This window comes from Toxorhynchites rutilus, chromosome 1, assembly GCF_029784135.1.
Source record: "Toxorhynchites rutilus septentrionalis strain SRP chromosome 1, ASM2978413v1, whole genome shotgun sequence".
NCBI classification, from domain to species: domain Eukaryota; kingdom Metazoa; phylum Arthropoda; class Insecta; order Diptera; family Culicidae; genus Toxorhynchites; species Toxorhynchites rutilus.
This window is the reverse complement of record NC_073744.1, coordinates 43,172,865-43,187,653: the sequence shown is the minus strand read 5'-3', so window position 1 is coordinate 43,187,653 and position 14,789 is coordinate 43,172,865. Positions and strand designations below refer to the sequence as shown.

The 14,789-nt window shown below is 37.1% G+C and overlaps 1 protein-coding gene and 2 non-coding genes across 4 annotated transcripts in view; 1 reads left to right on the top strand and 2 right to left on the bottom strand.

Annotated features, from left to right (window-relative positions):
* The window catches only part of LOC129762780 (L-dopachrome tautomerase yellow-f), a 403,523-nt gene that overhangs the window by 127,915 nt on the left and 260,819 nt on the right, over positions 1-14,789 (bottom strand). The window lies entirely within an intron of this gene.
* Trnai-aau (transfer RNA isoleucine (anticodon AAU)) lies at positions 5,504-5,577 on the bottom strand. Its single transcript has one exon. It is a non-coding gene; the product is annotated as a tRNA-Ile (tRNA).
* On the top strand, positions 14,339-14,412 carry Trnai-aau (transfer RNA isoleucine (anticodon AAU)). Its single transcript has one exon. It is a non-coding gene; the product is annotated as a tRNA-Ile (tRNA).

The window sequence follows — 14,789 nt, the reverse complement described above, 5'->3', positions numbered from 1 at the left end:
TTGCAAATTCATGCAAGTCGGGGGCATTTTTATACCGATTGAAATGTGTTTGCTTAACACAGACTTCAATACCAAGATGTCTGGGGAAATCGGCTCAGCAAATAAATGCAAACTGCGGGTACTTTTGTACTCGCTTGCCTTTGTGCAAACTAGCATATGTTTCTTTTAATACGGTCTTCCGGGGGTACTTCTGCACTTGCATGTTTTTTTGAACTCCTAAAAGTGTTTTCCTAACACGGATTACAAAAGTGGGTACGAACACCACGCTTTGGCCCGGCTATTCAAAATTGCATTGAAGGATATGCCTTCATATCCTCTGCTCACTGAATTCCTACGCATACCATTTGATGATTGGGCAAGATGTTGATAACCTATTGCTGCGATGACGCCTGTTGATTAACAATATGCGTTCGACGTACATGTCAAAATCGAAACTGAGTGCCTGAAGTTCATCAAATCAAGCAAATTCGCGGTTCGAGAAATACGTACACTTGAGAGATGCAAACTTCAGAAGGAAACGTAAAATAAAATAATCGTTTGATAATTCTTCCGTTCACATGTTTTGTCCTAGGCATCATACCAAACGTAAAACGACTGTCATTAAATTTGCTTGTAACGAATGCATGAATTGATCTTATATGGAATAATACATTCTTTTTACTCACATGGCAAATATATTGAATTCAATTGAATTTGGAAATTGTTCTATTCGATCAAAAATTTATTCAATACAAACAAATGATTGCTACGCTAAGATAGTCCCACGTCAACCTTGCGGTTATATCATAGATATAACCCACCCATTTTTTTACGTTAGGTACACACGGTTCAACGGTAAAAGGAGATGACATTATAAAAAAATCCAAGTTCTGTAAGACCAGGTCTTGATCTTGCTGCGTTGTGTCATTGTAAACAAATAACGCTTCAATTTATATTCTATGGTGTTGGTATTGGTAATTACCATACACTGCATGATTTTCATATGTGTGTGCAAGCGCTGAACGTAAACAAATGTTTTAGTATTTTTGAAGTGTCAAGTTTGTATAAGATCAGTTACATCTTCCGTTGCTCTAATTGTTTTGATCAATAAATTTGTAAAATGTCGAAGGGAAATGTGCTCACGGAGAGAGAAAAAGGACAAATCGATGCATTTCACCAAGAAAATGATGGTATCAGAGAAACTGTTCGTCGGATTGGACGATCCTATCAAGTAGTGCTCAATTATTTAGGGAATCCTCAAGAAAACGGTAAGAAGAAGAGCTCCAAGTAAATCGAAGCTCTCTGACCGGGATAAGCGGGAAATAGCTAGAACAGCTTCGAATACCTCAAAATCACTTATGCAAATAAAGAAATCTTTAAATTTGAATATTTCCCGGAATACAATTCGCCAAGTTTTGGTAAAAAGTCCACTTACACCATCTCACATCAAAAGACTTCTGAGTTTTGTCAATGCTCACATGAACCGACAATGGGACATCGTATGTTATGACGAGGGCTGTGGAGTCGAAGAAAAAAAATTCCAGACTCCGACTCCAACTCCCCACATTTATTAGTATTGGCTCAGACTCCGACTCCTGCTAAAAAATGAAATAATTCGAAATCAGTTTTTTCATTAGATCGTTTAATTTAAAATTTTCTCTGTAAGACAATATAAAATAAACGTCAAAGTAAGGAAGTCTTTTTCCTAAACTGACCAGACGTCCCGCGTTACGCGGGACAGTCCCGCATTTCAACTTAATGCCCCGCGTAAGATTACGTCCCGCGAAACGTCCCGCATTTGGCAAAAGAAACGAAAATGTCCCGCGATATCATATATTTCAATATTACAACTTAATTATGTTGATTTTCTTAAATGGATGAACCTCAAAAAAAAACTTTTATTTGGCAGATTGTTCAAGAGGGCTTCTAATGCATCCAAAGATTAATACGTTGAGCTGGTTTCATCGCACCGACAGTGGGCTTTTTGTTTAGAGAGTGTCAACTGGAAGCGACAGCAACGAAATTGGAAAATGATGTTTATAAAAGTCCAGCAGGGACCAACGTACGTCAGACGAAAAGTTCATCTTTGGTCCCCTAGCTCGGTCAGGGCTTAACGTTTTAAATAAGCCGGAAGAGCTAGTGCATACTCGACAGGACGAGGCAGAGTTGTTTGATAAAGTATCGTAAATGAAGCGCTGGGCGGCCTTACGGAAGTTGGCCGGAACCTGAACCATGGCCGATGAAAATATGTATATCGGCGTGTTATTTTACCTTTTCGTGGCTTTGGGGGTCGTCCGTCTCTCTATTTTGGCCATTCGCCCAAAAGTTTTCTATCGGGCGCAGCTGGGGAATGTTGGGAAGGTTGCTGGGCTTCGCGACAATGTTCATTTCCAGCCGATCCATCCTCCAGTGATCTTTTGGCATAATGGGCTGATCCCAGGTTCAACATAAAGACCACATCACCTTCGCAACTTCCAGCAAGCACTTCGTACTATATATCACCCCGTTCTCGTCTGACGCTTCCGCATAAAAATGTTCATTTTGGCCAGATTCTCCGTTTGGCCGGTTGCTTCGATCTCCCAGCTTGGGAGCGGCAGGGAAATGATGTTGTAAACACCGAATCGGCTATATCTGACGGACACAAAGTGTCTCAGGATATCCAAATCCTTCGCTGTGGGGTAGAGGAACGAATTCGTTTTGGGGGAAGTCACTTCAAAATGCAATGCGGACAATTTGAATGGGAAGAATGAAGTGATATAGTCGAGTCGGTAGAGGGAGATAGCGACTAAACGCCCGACTGACTGTTTAGTCGTTTTGGCGGAGAAACTGTGTGAAGAAACCGAAAGTCATTTCCGACTGGATACGGATATAGTCAGTCAGATAGTCAGCTGACTATCCTCAGTTGACTATGACTATGCCTAGCCCTGCTCAGGATTATCGCTGTAAGATTTGCCGACAGGTTAATCATCCTCCTTCGAAAACAACAAACCTTTAATTGACTCTCGTTATGTGAAATTCTTCTCTCCGGATCGATGTAAATTGCTGCCAACAATATAGCTTTAGACAGAAGTATATTTCCTCTTCTCTCCGTAGACCGTACAACTCCATCTGCAATTGGTTATTCTATCTTACTAAGGCGGAAAATATGACTTCTTCATTCCAGCAATAAACTTTCCAGGTGTCAGTTTTTCAAACTGAAGTGTTTTAGTTATGTTGAACGGTTGAAACAGAAGCTACTCCAGATCGATCGCTTTTTTCCACTGATTCTCGATTAGGGAAGTATTCTCATTATCCAGATCATTGATGAAACTTCTATATTCAATCAATCACTGAATAGTGAGATATGTATTCCTTTAGCGAATGTTTTGATCTAAAATTGCTTCTTTCACTGCTCTTCTTTTAAGAAATTCATCCGGTTTTGGGGTCCTAGCAGCTATAGTAACTTTCCCGAATTTGCCAATCAGGGTAGAATCAGAGCAATCATTCATACCGTCACGAATCGTCAACTGGAGTGTGTGAACGGCGCAAGATCTTGAACATATCGGCAACTTCATCTATTACAGAATCACATTAATTCCAACGAATTCAAATCGATTCTTAACGGATTTGAGCAAGCCCATTTTTTTAGTGTTTGCTTCTTCAATCACAATGCCACTGATACTTTGGCTTTAAAGATGAATTCCAAGTTTTCTTGCCATATCCCCGTTTCAAACCATGAAAGTTTGTTGTGACAAAAATATTGTGCTGTTTTCCACGACCATATTCAGCAGTCGTGCTAACCGTTATCTTTTTGCTTATAAAGGAAGTAAATAGCTGTGGTTGACCAACACACAAGTAAACAGTTCGGATGTGAATAAGAAATTAATAAGATCTTGAAATAAAATTTTGTTTAATGAGCTAAATATTTTTATTTTATTGGGTCATTTAACTGGAACGAATCTAGGCCGTAAGCGAGGTATGGGTGTATACGAATTATAACATATATTTTTCATATTACAACAACTTATTAAAACACATTGTTCAGTAAATACTTATCTGAAGTTCACATAAAAATAAATAAATCTTATCCATTTTTCATAATCTCACATGTTATACTTATTCTGCATATAATCTCAAAAAGTTGTATGTCACTGCTTTTTCAAGTAAAACTAATTTCGACCTCAAAGAGTTAAAACTCTGGTTTCATCAAACACCATGGTGTTATTGATAGACCGTAACTAGTGAGACCTCCTTCTCGTTACTTTGGATGGAATAATGGACTGAAACCCAAGATAATGTAATCGAAAGCAAAGTGCTAGCGAATCGAAAATATGTCTAATGAATGATTCTGTTATTTTTGTTTCCGACACACAATATATTTTCCCAGGAGCATTTAAAGTAGAAATAGACAGTAAGATATGTGTAAACTAACAAAAATTCATAAATGTGACATTTATGAATACTATCTGATAATAATTCTATGGAAATTAAATCAAATGCGATTAGTTGTTTACGATTATCAAATAGCTTTGGTGTTCCTTTAACTTAAAAACTACTATGTGGGTGTGGCAATAAGATTTCCACGAGAAAATATTTGAAGTTTTCTTCGTTTCTCGTTGATCAGGTGCATTTAGAGTCGAAATAAAATTATTTGAACAAGATCAAGAGATTAGGCGGCCTTCGTATTCCCCAGGCAACCGGGGATTGGAACCACAGGCCTTGTAAAAAGAAGTTTTCAGCGTCACAAGGTGGGGTACTTTTTTTAAAACACATACGGTTAAAAAGTGAGTTTTGGGCTCCAGAGAGAATCGAACTCACGACCTTTGCGTTACTAACACTACGCTTTAACTAACTGAGCTATGAAGCTCTCGCGTGTAATATTATGATTACCAATTTTGGGCATCAGAACCATTCATATAACGGAGACCACTCGTAGGTTTTCGTCGTTGGAGCTACAAGGCAAACAGGATTCCGCAGAGCTCATGTTTTCCGCTGTAGGAATGCTGATTTTTATAAAACTAACCACCATTATGATAAAGCAGCAGAACTTGTGCTTCTTCCCAGAATACGGTCGATAGTGTCGCGCAGGTCGGTAGTGACTGTGTTTCACAAAGGTTTGCGTCTACAAAGCAATGCTATGAATGAATTATGAGGAAAATTAAGCATGGATTCCTATTAAACGTTTTCTCGTTATAACGTTGTTGTCAATACTAGATTTCAACCGGACCAGAACCCGGAGGTGATCGGCAGTTTCATTACTTCCAGAGTATACATCGCTGTCGCGCATTTACAACAATTTCATTTTCACCTTTAAAATATATGAATCTTATATTTGCATAATTTAGAGGTGAATTAACTTCTTCTTCTTCTTTCTTTGTTTTTAAGAGGCTTTAAACTTTTGCAGTTCATTCGCCTCTAATGGATTAACTGAAAAGTTTAAAACCTCTATAATTCATCACGTCCGTTTGCATAATCGACAAAGATTTCTTGATTCACGTGAAATAATAAAAAGAATCAATTTCTAGGAACGTAAAAATTTAGTTCCTGGCTCCAGAGAGGATCGAACTCACGACCTTCGCGTTATTAGCACGACGCTCTAACCAACTGAGCTATGGAGCCATGGGCGTAAGCCGTGAAAAAGTAAATTTAAAAATAAAAACCATTCACATGAATTGTTATTATTACGCCATGCGGACTCGATTATATACAAACTCGATTATGTGTGATTCGGTTATATAAAATTTTGGACTCGATTATATACAGTTTGAAAAAAAAATTTCATCATTCAAATATGACTTATTTCAAGAAAAAATGTAACCTTCCAACGTTCAGGTGAAATTTAAGTGGCTATTATAAGTATAGGGGGGTAAAAATCGCGATATTTGAAGATTTTCCTCGAATATTCACAAGGAATGGTTTATATCGATATTGCAGCGAAATTAAGAAATAGAGAAGTTGAGTATCAAAGAACAAATTGTAGAGTGATTTGAGAGCTTTAATTTAATTGATAGAAACAATCAAGTTTAATATGATTTTTTGGGATAAAATGAATAATTACACATTAAAAATTACTAACTTTTCAATTTTCACTATTTAATTCCACTAATTTAGATGTTCCACTACTATATCTCGTACTAAATTTTCTCATCTTTCAAATGAAAGCAATATAATTGGCTTACGTAGCGTACTTTTTAGTGTAGAGTCAGTTTGGGGCAACAGAGAGCGAAACAAAAAAAAGTTCTATAACTCAGTCATTGTTGAACATACACGTAGAAGGTTTTTTTTCAAATATGATTATCTATCATTTCCTGAGAGATTCTGGAAAAAAAAAATATTTTTTTCATGGGACAAAGGTGTTCTATGACTTTAGGAGGATGAATCAGAAATTAAATTCTTCTTTTATTTTCAATGAACGATAAATTTTTTGACTCGATTATATACAGGATTCAATTATAAGGTAAATGATTTTGGTTGGTCCAGTCGAAAACATGATCATGGTTTGTGCACTTTTTTGAATGCTCTACTTCAAAACACCTTCGTCAAATCAGGTATTCGAACGTTTCAAAATATATAAATAATATTGTCTTTTTTATGATTTGCAGTAGTTTATAGTATATTTTTATGGAATCACATGTTTTAAAGGATTATAAAATCCCTCTTCTATTGGTGTCAATGTGCCCCTCATTCGACTAACTTTTTATTGATGAACGCTTCATTTATTCGGACGCCACGAATGAGATCGTTTCCTCCGATGTGGATGAGACGAAGGCGAGCCATCGGTAGATTCTTGGCAAACCAAGGATTTAACCTTCAAGTGTAGAAAACACGGGTTATTTCTTGATCCATCCGTAACAGACGGAACGCGAAATACGAAACCCAGGACTGTGATAACTATATTTGTTTAAAAAAAATCTTTGAAACTTCAGAATGAACGTTACCCGTCTTCTTTGAAATTCATTCGAGTCTATTCTGTGATTGGTGTCATTATTTAGTGAACAATTTCACCATAGAAATGTTCATTTAAAGAATTTTTCTAGGGTTTTTTTTTTATTTGGGATGGAAAAAAGGTTACTGATTTGAGTAACGACACCCCTCATTGAATAGGTATTCTAGTGTAGAGACACGAATTTCCGGCGTTTTCCGAGCTCTGAACAAATGAAACAAGGAATGTTTTCGCTATCCATCATTTCATGACTATCTTCTTTATGTTTTAACAATACAACAAGAAAAAAACGGTAAAAATATTCAAAATTAAAATAGTTACAAGCCGGTGAAGTGAGAGGGCTAAAAAAAAGTTGCGCCACGGCGTAAATGATTCCAGCCTTTCTGGTTACCTGAAACGGAAAAAATCGAACAGATCAGTAAAGATGCCGCTATCGTATGAGCCTCGGACAAGTGAAAAATCACTGATATGACTATAAAGGGTGTGTCACATCAAATTGCATCACGGAAAAAACGCTGTAGAAATTCGCCCAGTAGACCGATCCTTTTGAAAATTTCAGACAGTAAAATAAAAACTATTAAACAACTTTTGGTATTTTCTTTTTATTCATACTTCGAGCCCAAGCCCGTATGCTCGCACCTTCCTCTTTACCCCGTCCATAAGGCTCTGTACAACGTCAGGTTGTATTTTTTTTTGAACAGAAATCCATTTTCTCTTGAAGTCCGCCTCCGATTTGACAACTTTTGGGTTCTTCCGGAGGGCCTGCTTCATAATCGCCCAATATTTCTCTATTGGGCGAAGTTCCGGCGCGTTGGGCGGGTTCATTTCCTTTGGCACGAAGGTGACCCCGTTGGCTTCGTACCACTCCAACACGTCCTTTGAATAGTGGCACGAAGCGAGATCCGGCCAGAAGATGGTCGGGCCCTCGTGCTGCTTCAATAGTGGTAGTGAGCGCTTCTGTAGGCACTCCTTAAGGTAAACCTGTCCGTTTACCGTGCCGGTCATCACGAAGGGGGCGCTCCGCTTTCCGCAAGAGCAGATCGCTTGCCTTACCATGTACTTTTTGGCAAACTTTGATAGTTTCTGCTTGCGAATCTCCTCCGGAACGCTGAATTTGTCCTCTGCGGAGAAGAACAACAGGTCCGGCAGCTGACGAAAGTCCGCTTTGACGTAGGTTTCGTCGTCCATTACCAGGCAATGCGGCTTCGTCAGCATTTCGGTGTACAGCTTCCGGGCTCGCGTCTTCCCCACCATGTTTTGCCTTTCGTCGCGGTTAGGAGCCTTCTGAACCTTGTATGTACGCAGGCCCTCCCGCTGCTTGGTCCGCTGGACGAATGAACTTGACAAATTCAGCTTATTGGCGACATCCCGGACCGAACTTCTCGGATCACGTCTAAACTGCTTGACTACGCGCTTGTGATCTTTTTCACTGACGGAGCATCCATTTTTGCCGTTCTTCACCTTCCGGTCGATGGTTAGGTTCTCGAAGTATCGTTTTAGTACTCTGCTGACCGTGGATTGGACGATTCCCAGCATCTTACCGATGTCCCGATGTGACAACTCCGGATTCTCGAAATGAGTGCACAGAATTAATTCACGACGCTCTTTTTCGTTCGACGACATTTTTCCAAATTTACGAAAAATTTACAGTGAAGCATGGCCAACGTGATCTATACACTCTTATCTGATTATAAGCGAAAGCTGAAGATATAATTCCTAAAAATTAAATTTCTACAGCGTTTTTTCCGTGATGCAATTTGATGTGACACACCCTTTAGCTTGGTAAACGATGGAATTTACGAAAAGTCCTTCCAGGGGTATGAATGTCTAAACTCCAGGAATATGAAGGAAAAAATCGTGTTTTTTTAAAATTTTTATACTACAACACATACGCCCTTCAATGGAGAGTGACAGTTTTCATGAAGTGCAGTTCACAATTTTCGACAACGCTCCAACAATGTCAGGAGGAGTTCAGGTTTTATAGGGAAAGCAAAACAAAAAAAGCCGTATTCAACTTATGGGGACAACATAATTGGTAATTTTGCTTGTTGCAGAAAAGAGCATTGATCGATTTCATTGAGAATTACAAGAGCGATCAAAATCGCCAAATAAGTAGCCGTAATTCAAGTAAGATACATGTTAGCAGTATCTGACAGCGAATTGAGAACTTTGGTTCCCAAATTTGCAATTTTTTACGATGAAGTTTCGGAAAGCGAGTAGTTACTACATTGCCTGTAGATTTCAAGATTGCGTGGACGTTTGTAGGCCGCTGGAATTAACCTAGACGATGGTAATCATTAGTGTACATTGGAAGTATACAGTTCAACATGAAATGGAACTTCTTAGAAACACTTTCAAGTTTTACAGTGAGTTTTAAGTTGTTTGCGTTTTTATGGCACCTAGTGGAACAGGCTTATCGAAATTGAAATTAATTAAAAATTATTTGCGGTCAACGATGGGACCGGCATGCTTAAATGGATTGGCTTTGTTGTCAAGTAAATTGATTAATTCTGTTGACTATGACGATGTGCTCAGACAATTTGCTACTGTTAAGCCGAGACGTGTAATGATTTTACGGTTTTTTGATCGTATTTTTTTTCTGTTTATTTTCTCAGCGCACTGTTTTGACAGATCACAAGTAATTCGTGCCATGTGTCAAAACTAAAGATGCCAGTGTTCATTGACATTTCATTATTGAACTTACAAATAATAGAATTTTGTTATCAAAATCAATGCTCTGTTAAAAATGCTTCAGCGATGAATCACATTTCACAATTCACAATCACAAAAGTTTGTTTCTTTGAAAAACTCGAACAGCTGGTACAATTTGGATCTTTTATGCCTCAAACGTAAGAGAGACGAATGGTACAACAAGTTTCGTAGAACTAGTAATGAAAATCATTGGAATATGTGCACGAACGCGCGCAATATATATATATATATATATATATATATATATATATATATATATATATTTATATATATATATATATATATATATATATATATATATATATATATATATATATATATATATATATATATATATATATATATATATATATATATATATATATATATATATATTCGCAATCGATTAAGAAAACTCGTTGTGAATATACATTTAGAGGAAAATTGATCAGCATCAAAACAACAGCAAAGAGTTATGGAAAATTTTGAAAACTTTATTGAGACCTAGTAACAGCAAACCGCGGTCCATAACCTTCAATGGCACTCTTGAACAATCTGAACAGGCGATAGCAGCTAAGTTTAACAATTATTTTGTCTTGTCGATAGTGTTTCATTGATCAATCAATCTATTGAATTGGTCGATGAACCTGATGAAATAAAACAGCCGGTTAATAGTAATTGTAGATTTGTAAGTTTTCACCCTATCACATTAAACGAACTTAGGACTATTTGCTTTTCTTTAGGAAAGACGGCTGGAGAAGATAATGTTAATGCTAGAGTTATTCAAGATTGCTTTCAAGTTATTGATTACATCTTGCTGGACCTCATTCATAAATCGTTGCTAACTGGGCATGTGCCTCTAGCGTGGAAAGAATCCCTAATAGTTCCTATTCAAAGGGTTGCTGGAACGATTAAAGCTGAAGAGTTTCGTCCCATCAACATGTTGCACACATTAGAGAAAATACTGCATATAAATGGTTTGAAAGTTATTTGTATGACAGAACTCAACGGACTATTTTTAATGATTTCATTTCCAGTCCCGTAGGGAATAATCTTGAAGTACCTGAGTGAAGTGTATTGGGGCCCATTTTATTTATAATGTACATCAATGACATGCGACGAGTTTTACGATTTTGTGACATCAATTTCTTTGCAGATGATACTGTGCTATTCATTGCAGCTAATGATTTGAATCAGGTCGTGCTACATTTGAATGGAGATTTGCATTCTTTAAGTAGATGGTTGAAGTATAAGCAGCTAAAATTGAACATAGGTAAAACTAAATATATGGTAATCTCGCGAAATCGTTCTAATGAAAACGTCTCTATTGTAATTGATGATGAGACTATTGATCGCGTTAGGGAAATTAAATATCTTGGCGTGATTATTGATGACAAACTCAAGTTCAACACTCACATTGACAATGTCATCAAGAAAATTGCCAAAAAGTATGGAATCTTATGTCGATTGAAAAACGATTTGACCATTCACAGCTAAATACTACTGTACAAATCAATCATCTCTCCTCATTTAGACTTTTGTTCTTCCATTCTATTTTTAGCTAATGACACACAAATATCGAGGTTACAGAGCTTGCAGAATAAAATGCTGCGATTGATTCTTAAATGTAATAGGTTCACTTCCTCATCTTTGATGCTGGACGCTCTGCAATGGTTATCCGTGAAGCAAAGAATTGTTTATTTAACTATGGTGTTCATTTTCAATGTAGTTAACGGTTTGCTGCCTCGATATTTGAGTGATCGAGTTGAAAGAGGGAGTGATTTTCATAGATATAACACTAGAAACGCGAATGAATTGAGATCACCCAATTTCTTGACATGTGCTTCACAAAATTCGTTGTTTTTCAAAGGAATAAATGTTTTCAACTTGATGCCAAGACATATTAAATGCGCTACAACACTTACAGAATTCAAGAGGCACTGTATTTCATACATTAGAGCTGCATTTTTTAACAGTTGAGTTAATGTTTTATAAATTTTTGACGAAGAATAGTATCTGACGAAGTTTTTTACGAACGGATAATTTTTTGTGGACAGTTTATTGCAGTTTTTTTATATTTTTTTTTCAATGAATACTTTACCTGACGAAGTTTTTTAACGGATTGTACAGTGTAAAATTTGTTTTCTTTTTATTATTATTTTTTTAAATTTGTATTTATCAGTATTATGTCTGTCATGACCTTGGTGATGATGGACTATTTTTATTTTTTTATTTTGTTGTTTTCTTTTGTATTAGTTTAAAAAAAATAAAAGTAGTCTACAAAAGTTTGATCCTCGTGCGCGTCGCACAGATATAAAGGATATAAAATAAAAGTTTTTGTGAGAGCCGGTCTAGGATTTTTTCGTAAAGGAAAATTTCTCGACTTCTCTCGATGGGGATACTCATTGTCTATCCGAAACTAGGCTGGCGGTTGGACTTGTGCTCTGGGGAACCATTTGGCTGCAAGGGCCTTGTCGGGACCGTATCGGCTCTGTGGAGGACAAGACTGAGTATTGGCTTCTCATTTGATAATATAATAAAATATTTTTTTTGAATTTATATCTGTAGGTAAAATCAGTTCGTTTTTTTTTTGGTTAAACTGATTTCAAAGCTGAGAAAAAATAATATCTTCTAGATAACTCGTCTTGCCTAAACCTCTGTAGGGGAAGGTGGCGGGACCATCATCATCATCTTATTTTTTGTTGAAGGGATACGTTGATAAACAAAATGGTCGTATTTGGACACATGAGCAGACACAAATAATACGAGAGTTGCCAATGCATCCCGAAAAATGTATTGATTGGTGCGGTTTGTGGCCCGGAGGAATCATTGGCCCGTACTGCTTTAAAGATGAAGAATGTTGCCGACAATAATGCTCGAGATTGTGCGGTGATTTTCAATTGCTGTTAATTAAAAACCAAACGCTCAAGAAATCACCCGTTTTATTAATTATAATTAACCTCAAATTTAGGTTTCTTGGATCGTTCAATTTGATTTTCCATTAGAGAATGAAAACAAAGGCTTGATAACAAGATTTAATTGGAGGGGTGACACCCAAGACACCCGCCCCGGATGTCACCCGGTCACGCTACGCCACTGATTGAAGTTATCGAAATGCGTTAATTACATGGTTTAGCTATGTAAATCTGATACAAATGGATTGCAAGCATGATGTTTACAATATTTGTAAGTGTTATAATACAGAAAAGGTCTGAATACGTGCCGAATAATTATCTCTGGTGATTGATTAAAAGTTAGCTCAAATGAGGGGCGCATTGACACCAATAGAAGATGGATTTTATAAACTTTTAAAACATGTAAATCCGTAAAAATATCCTAAACTACTGTAAATCATGAAAAAGACAATTTGATTTATATGTTTGGAAACATTCAAATACCTGATTTGACACTCGTGCGCTGAATTAGAGCGTTGAAAAAAGTGAACAAACCATGATCATATTTTCGACTGGACAAGCCAAAATCATTTACCTTATGGCATTTCTTTATGGAGACTCCTGAAAAATGCCTCGTAACATTTCTGTGTGCAAATTCTCGCGTTTGGCATGTTCTTGACGTGTTGCTAAATAGAGATAAACAATGTTTGCAATATATGTCAATCGCGATAATTCACACACTAGAATGTTTATAGTAATTTTTCAAAGTAAACATGAAAAATATGGTGTTAAGAAATCTTTTTCTCTGTAGCAGCGCCCTTCTTCCGATGGTTGGATGACTTGTTAGTAATTATATGGGCTATTCATATAATTTTTGTTCAAATTTTGTAAAAAGCATGTTTGCGAGAGAAAATATTTTTTTTCATCGCCATCCGAAATTAGTCCATTTTTTTCATGCATAACTTATAATTTACAAAGTCACATGAAATAACAACGAGATCAATCAGAAAGCAAATCCCCGAATGGGGAGAAAATTCAAATTGGAATTAAGCCTTAGCGGTCGAAATTAAATTCCCTTGAAAAAGATCCTCTTAGCTTTTCACGCTGATAATATTTGTTTTATACCGAGTACTGTAACCTATTACCCATAGAAACTTCGTATGCATTCGTTAAAAAGTTCATTAGACATTTAAATTTGCTTAAAAAAAATGTAAGCAATTATATCGTTCAATAAAGTATTCAGTATGATTCTTTGCTGTGGTGGCTGAGAGCAGACAAACGTCCACAAAGGGTTAAAAATGCAAAATTTGGCAAAAGATTACGGTGTGACTTTATTGGTCAAGCTGGCGCCGGAAGTCCACTCCGGGACGCGATCCCACTACTGCTTACCGCGGAGACTTTTAGCTGCTGGTTTTCACCCCTCGCTCGGTTCATCTCTCTTTAGCCAACCTGAATGCATCGGGCTCCCCCATTGCACCCATATTGACGGTTAGCTTAGTGCGGACGTCCCGTCAACATGGACTTACCCGGCACACAGTGGATCCCAACCTCAAATCAGCCCGTAATCCGACTCGTGAGTAGCCACGTTACAGGTGATGCCAAGCACCCAGTCGAGAGCGAATGTGAAGAAGAACCGTCATCAATGGGCGTAGCGTCGTTGTCTTATTCCCATCCATTTTTTAATTGTATGTATACTATCATTCTCATCGAGGATGAATGGAAGTTTTACGAGATGGAAAATATACGAGTGTGGCTTCGTATGTGGATTAAAATAAATTTGCTGAAATTTACTTTATCATTCGTAAGAAAACATTACTCCGCAATATTGAATGTTGAGAACATGCGAACGACCGGCTCCATAGCTCAGTTGGTTAGAGCGTCGTGCTAATAACGCGAAGGTCGTGAGTTCGATCCTCTCTGGAGCCAATTACTTTTTTGTTCTATTCGTACAAACATACACACCTATAGAGTAGTGCGGGACAAAGGTGCGCACGGGGAAAAAGTGTGCATTGGGCTTTCTGAAGCAAACGAACATAAAATTTGGACAACAGTGTATTCGTTTGATACATTATTACACCAGCTGCTCACACATAAATTAGATAGATAAATTACATGAAAGTGACAAAAAGTTATGAGGTAAAAGGAGTTTTGCGATGTTTTGATCTAATTTTTTCAGTTTTTGAGACGATGATTAACTTACCTAAAATAACTAGAAAGTTCAAAACTACGCTGTCAAGGAAGCCTCCATTGTATAGTAGATGATGCATATTTGTTTCTGTGAAAAAGTTCAATAGCTTTTTTTT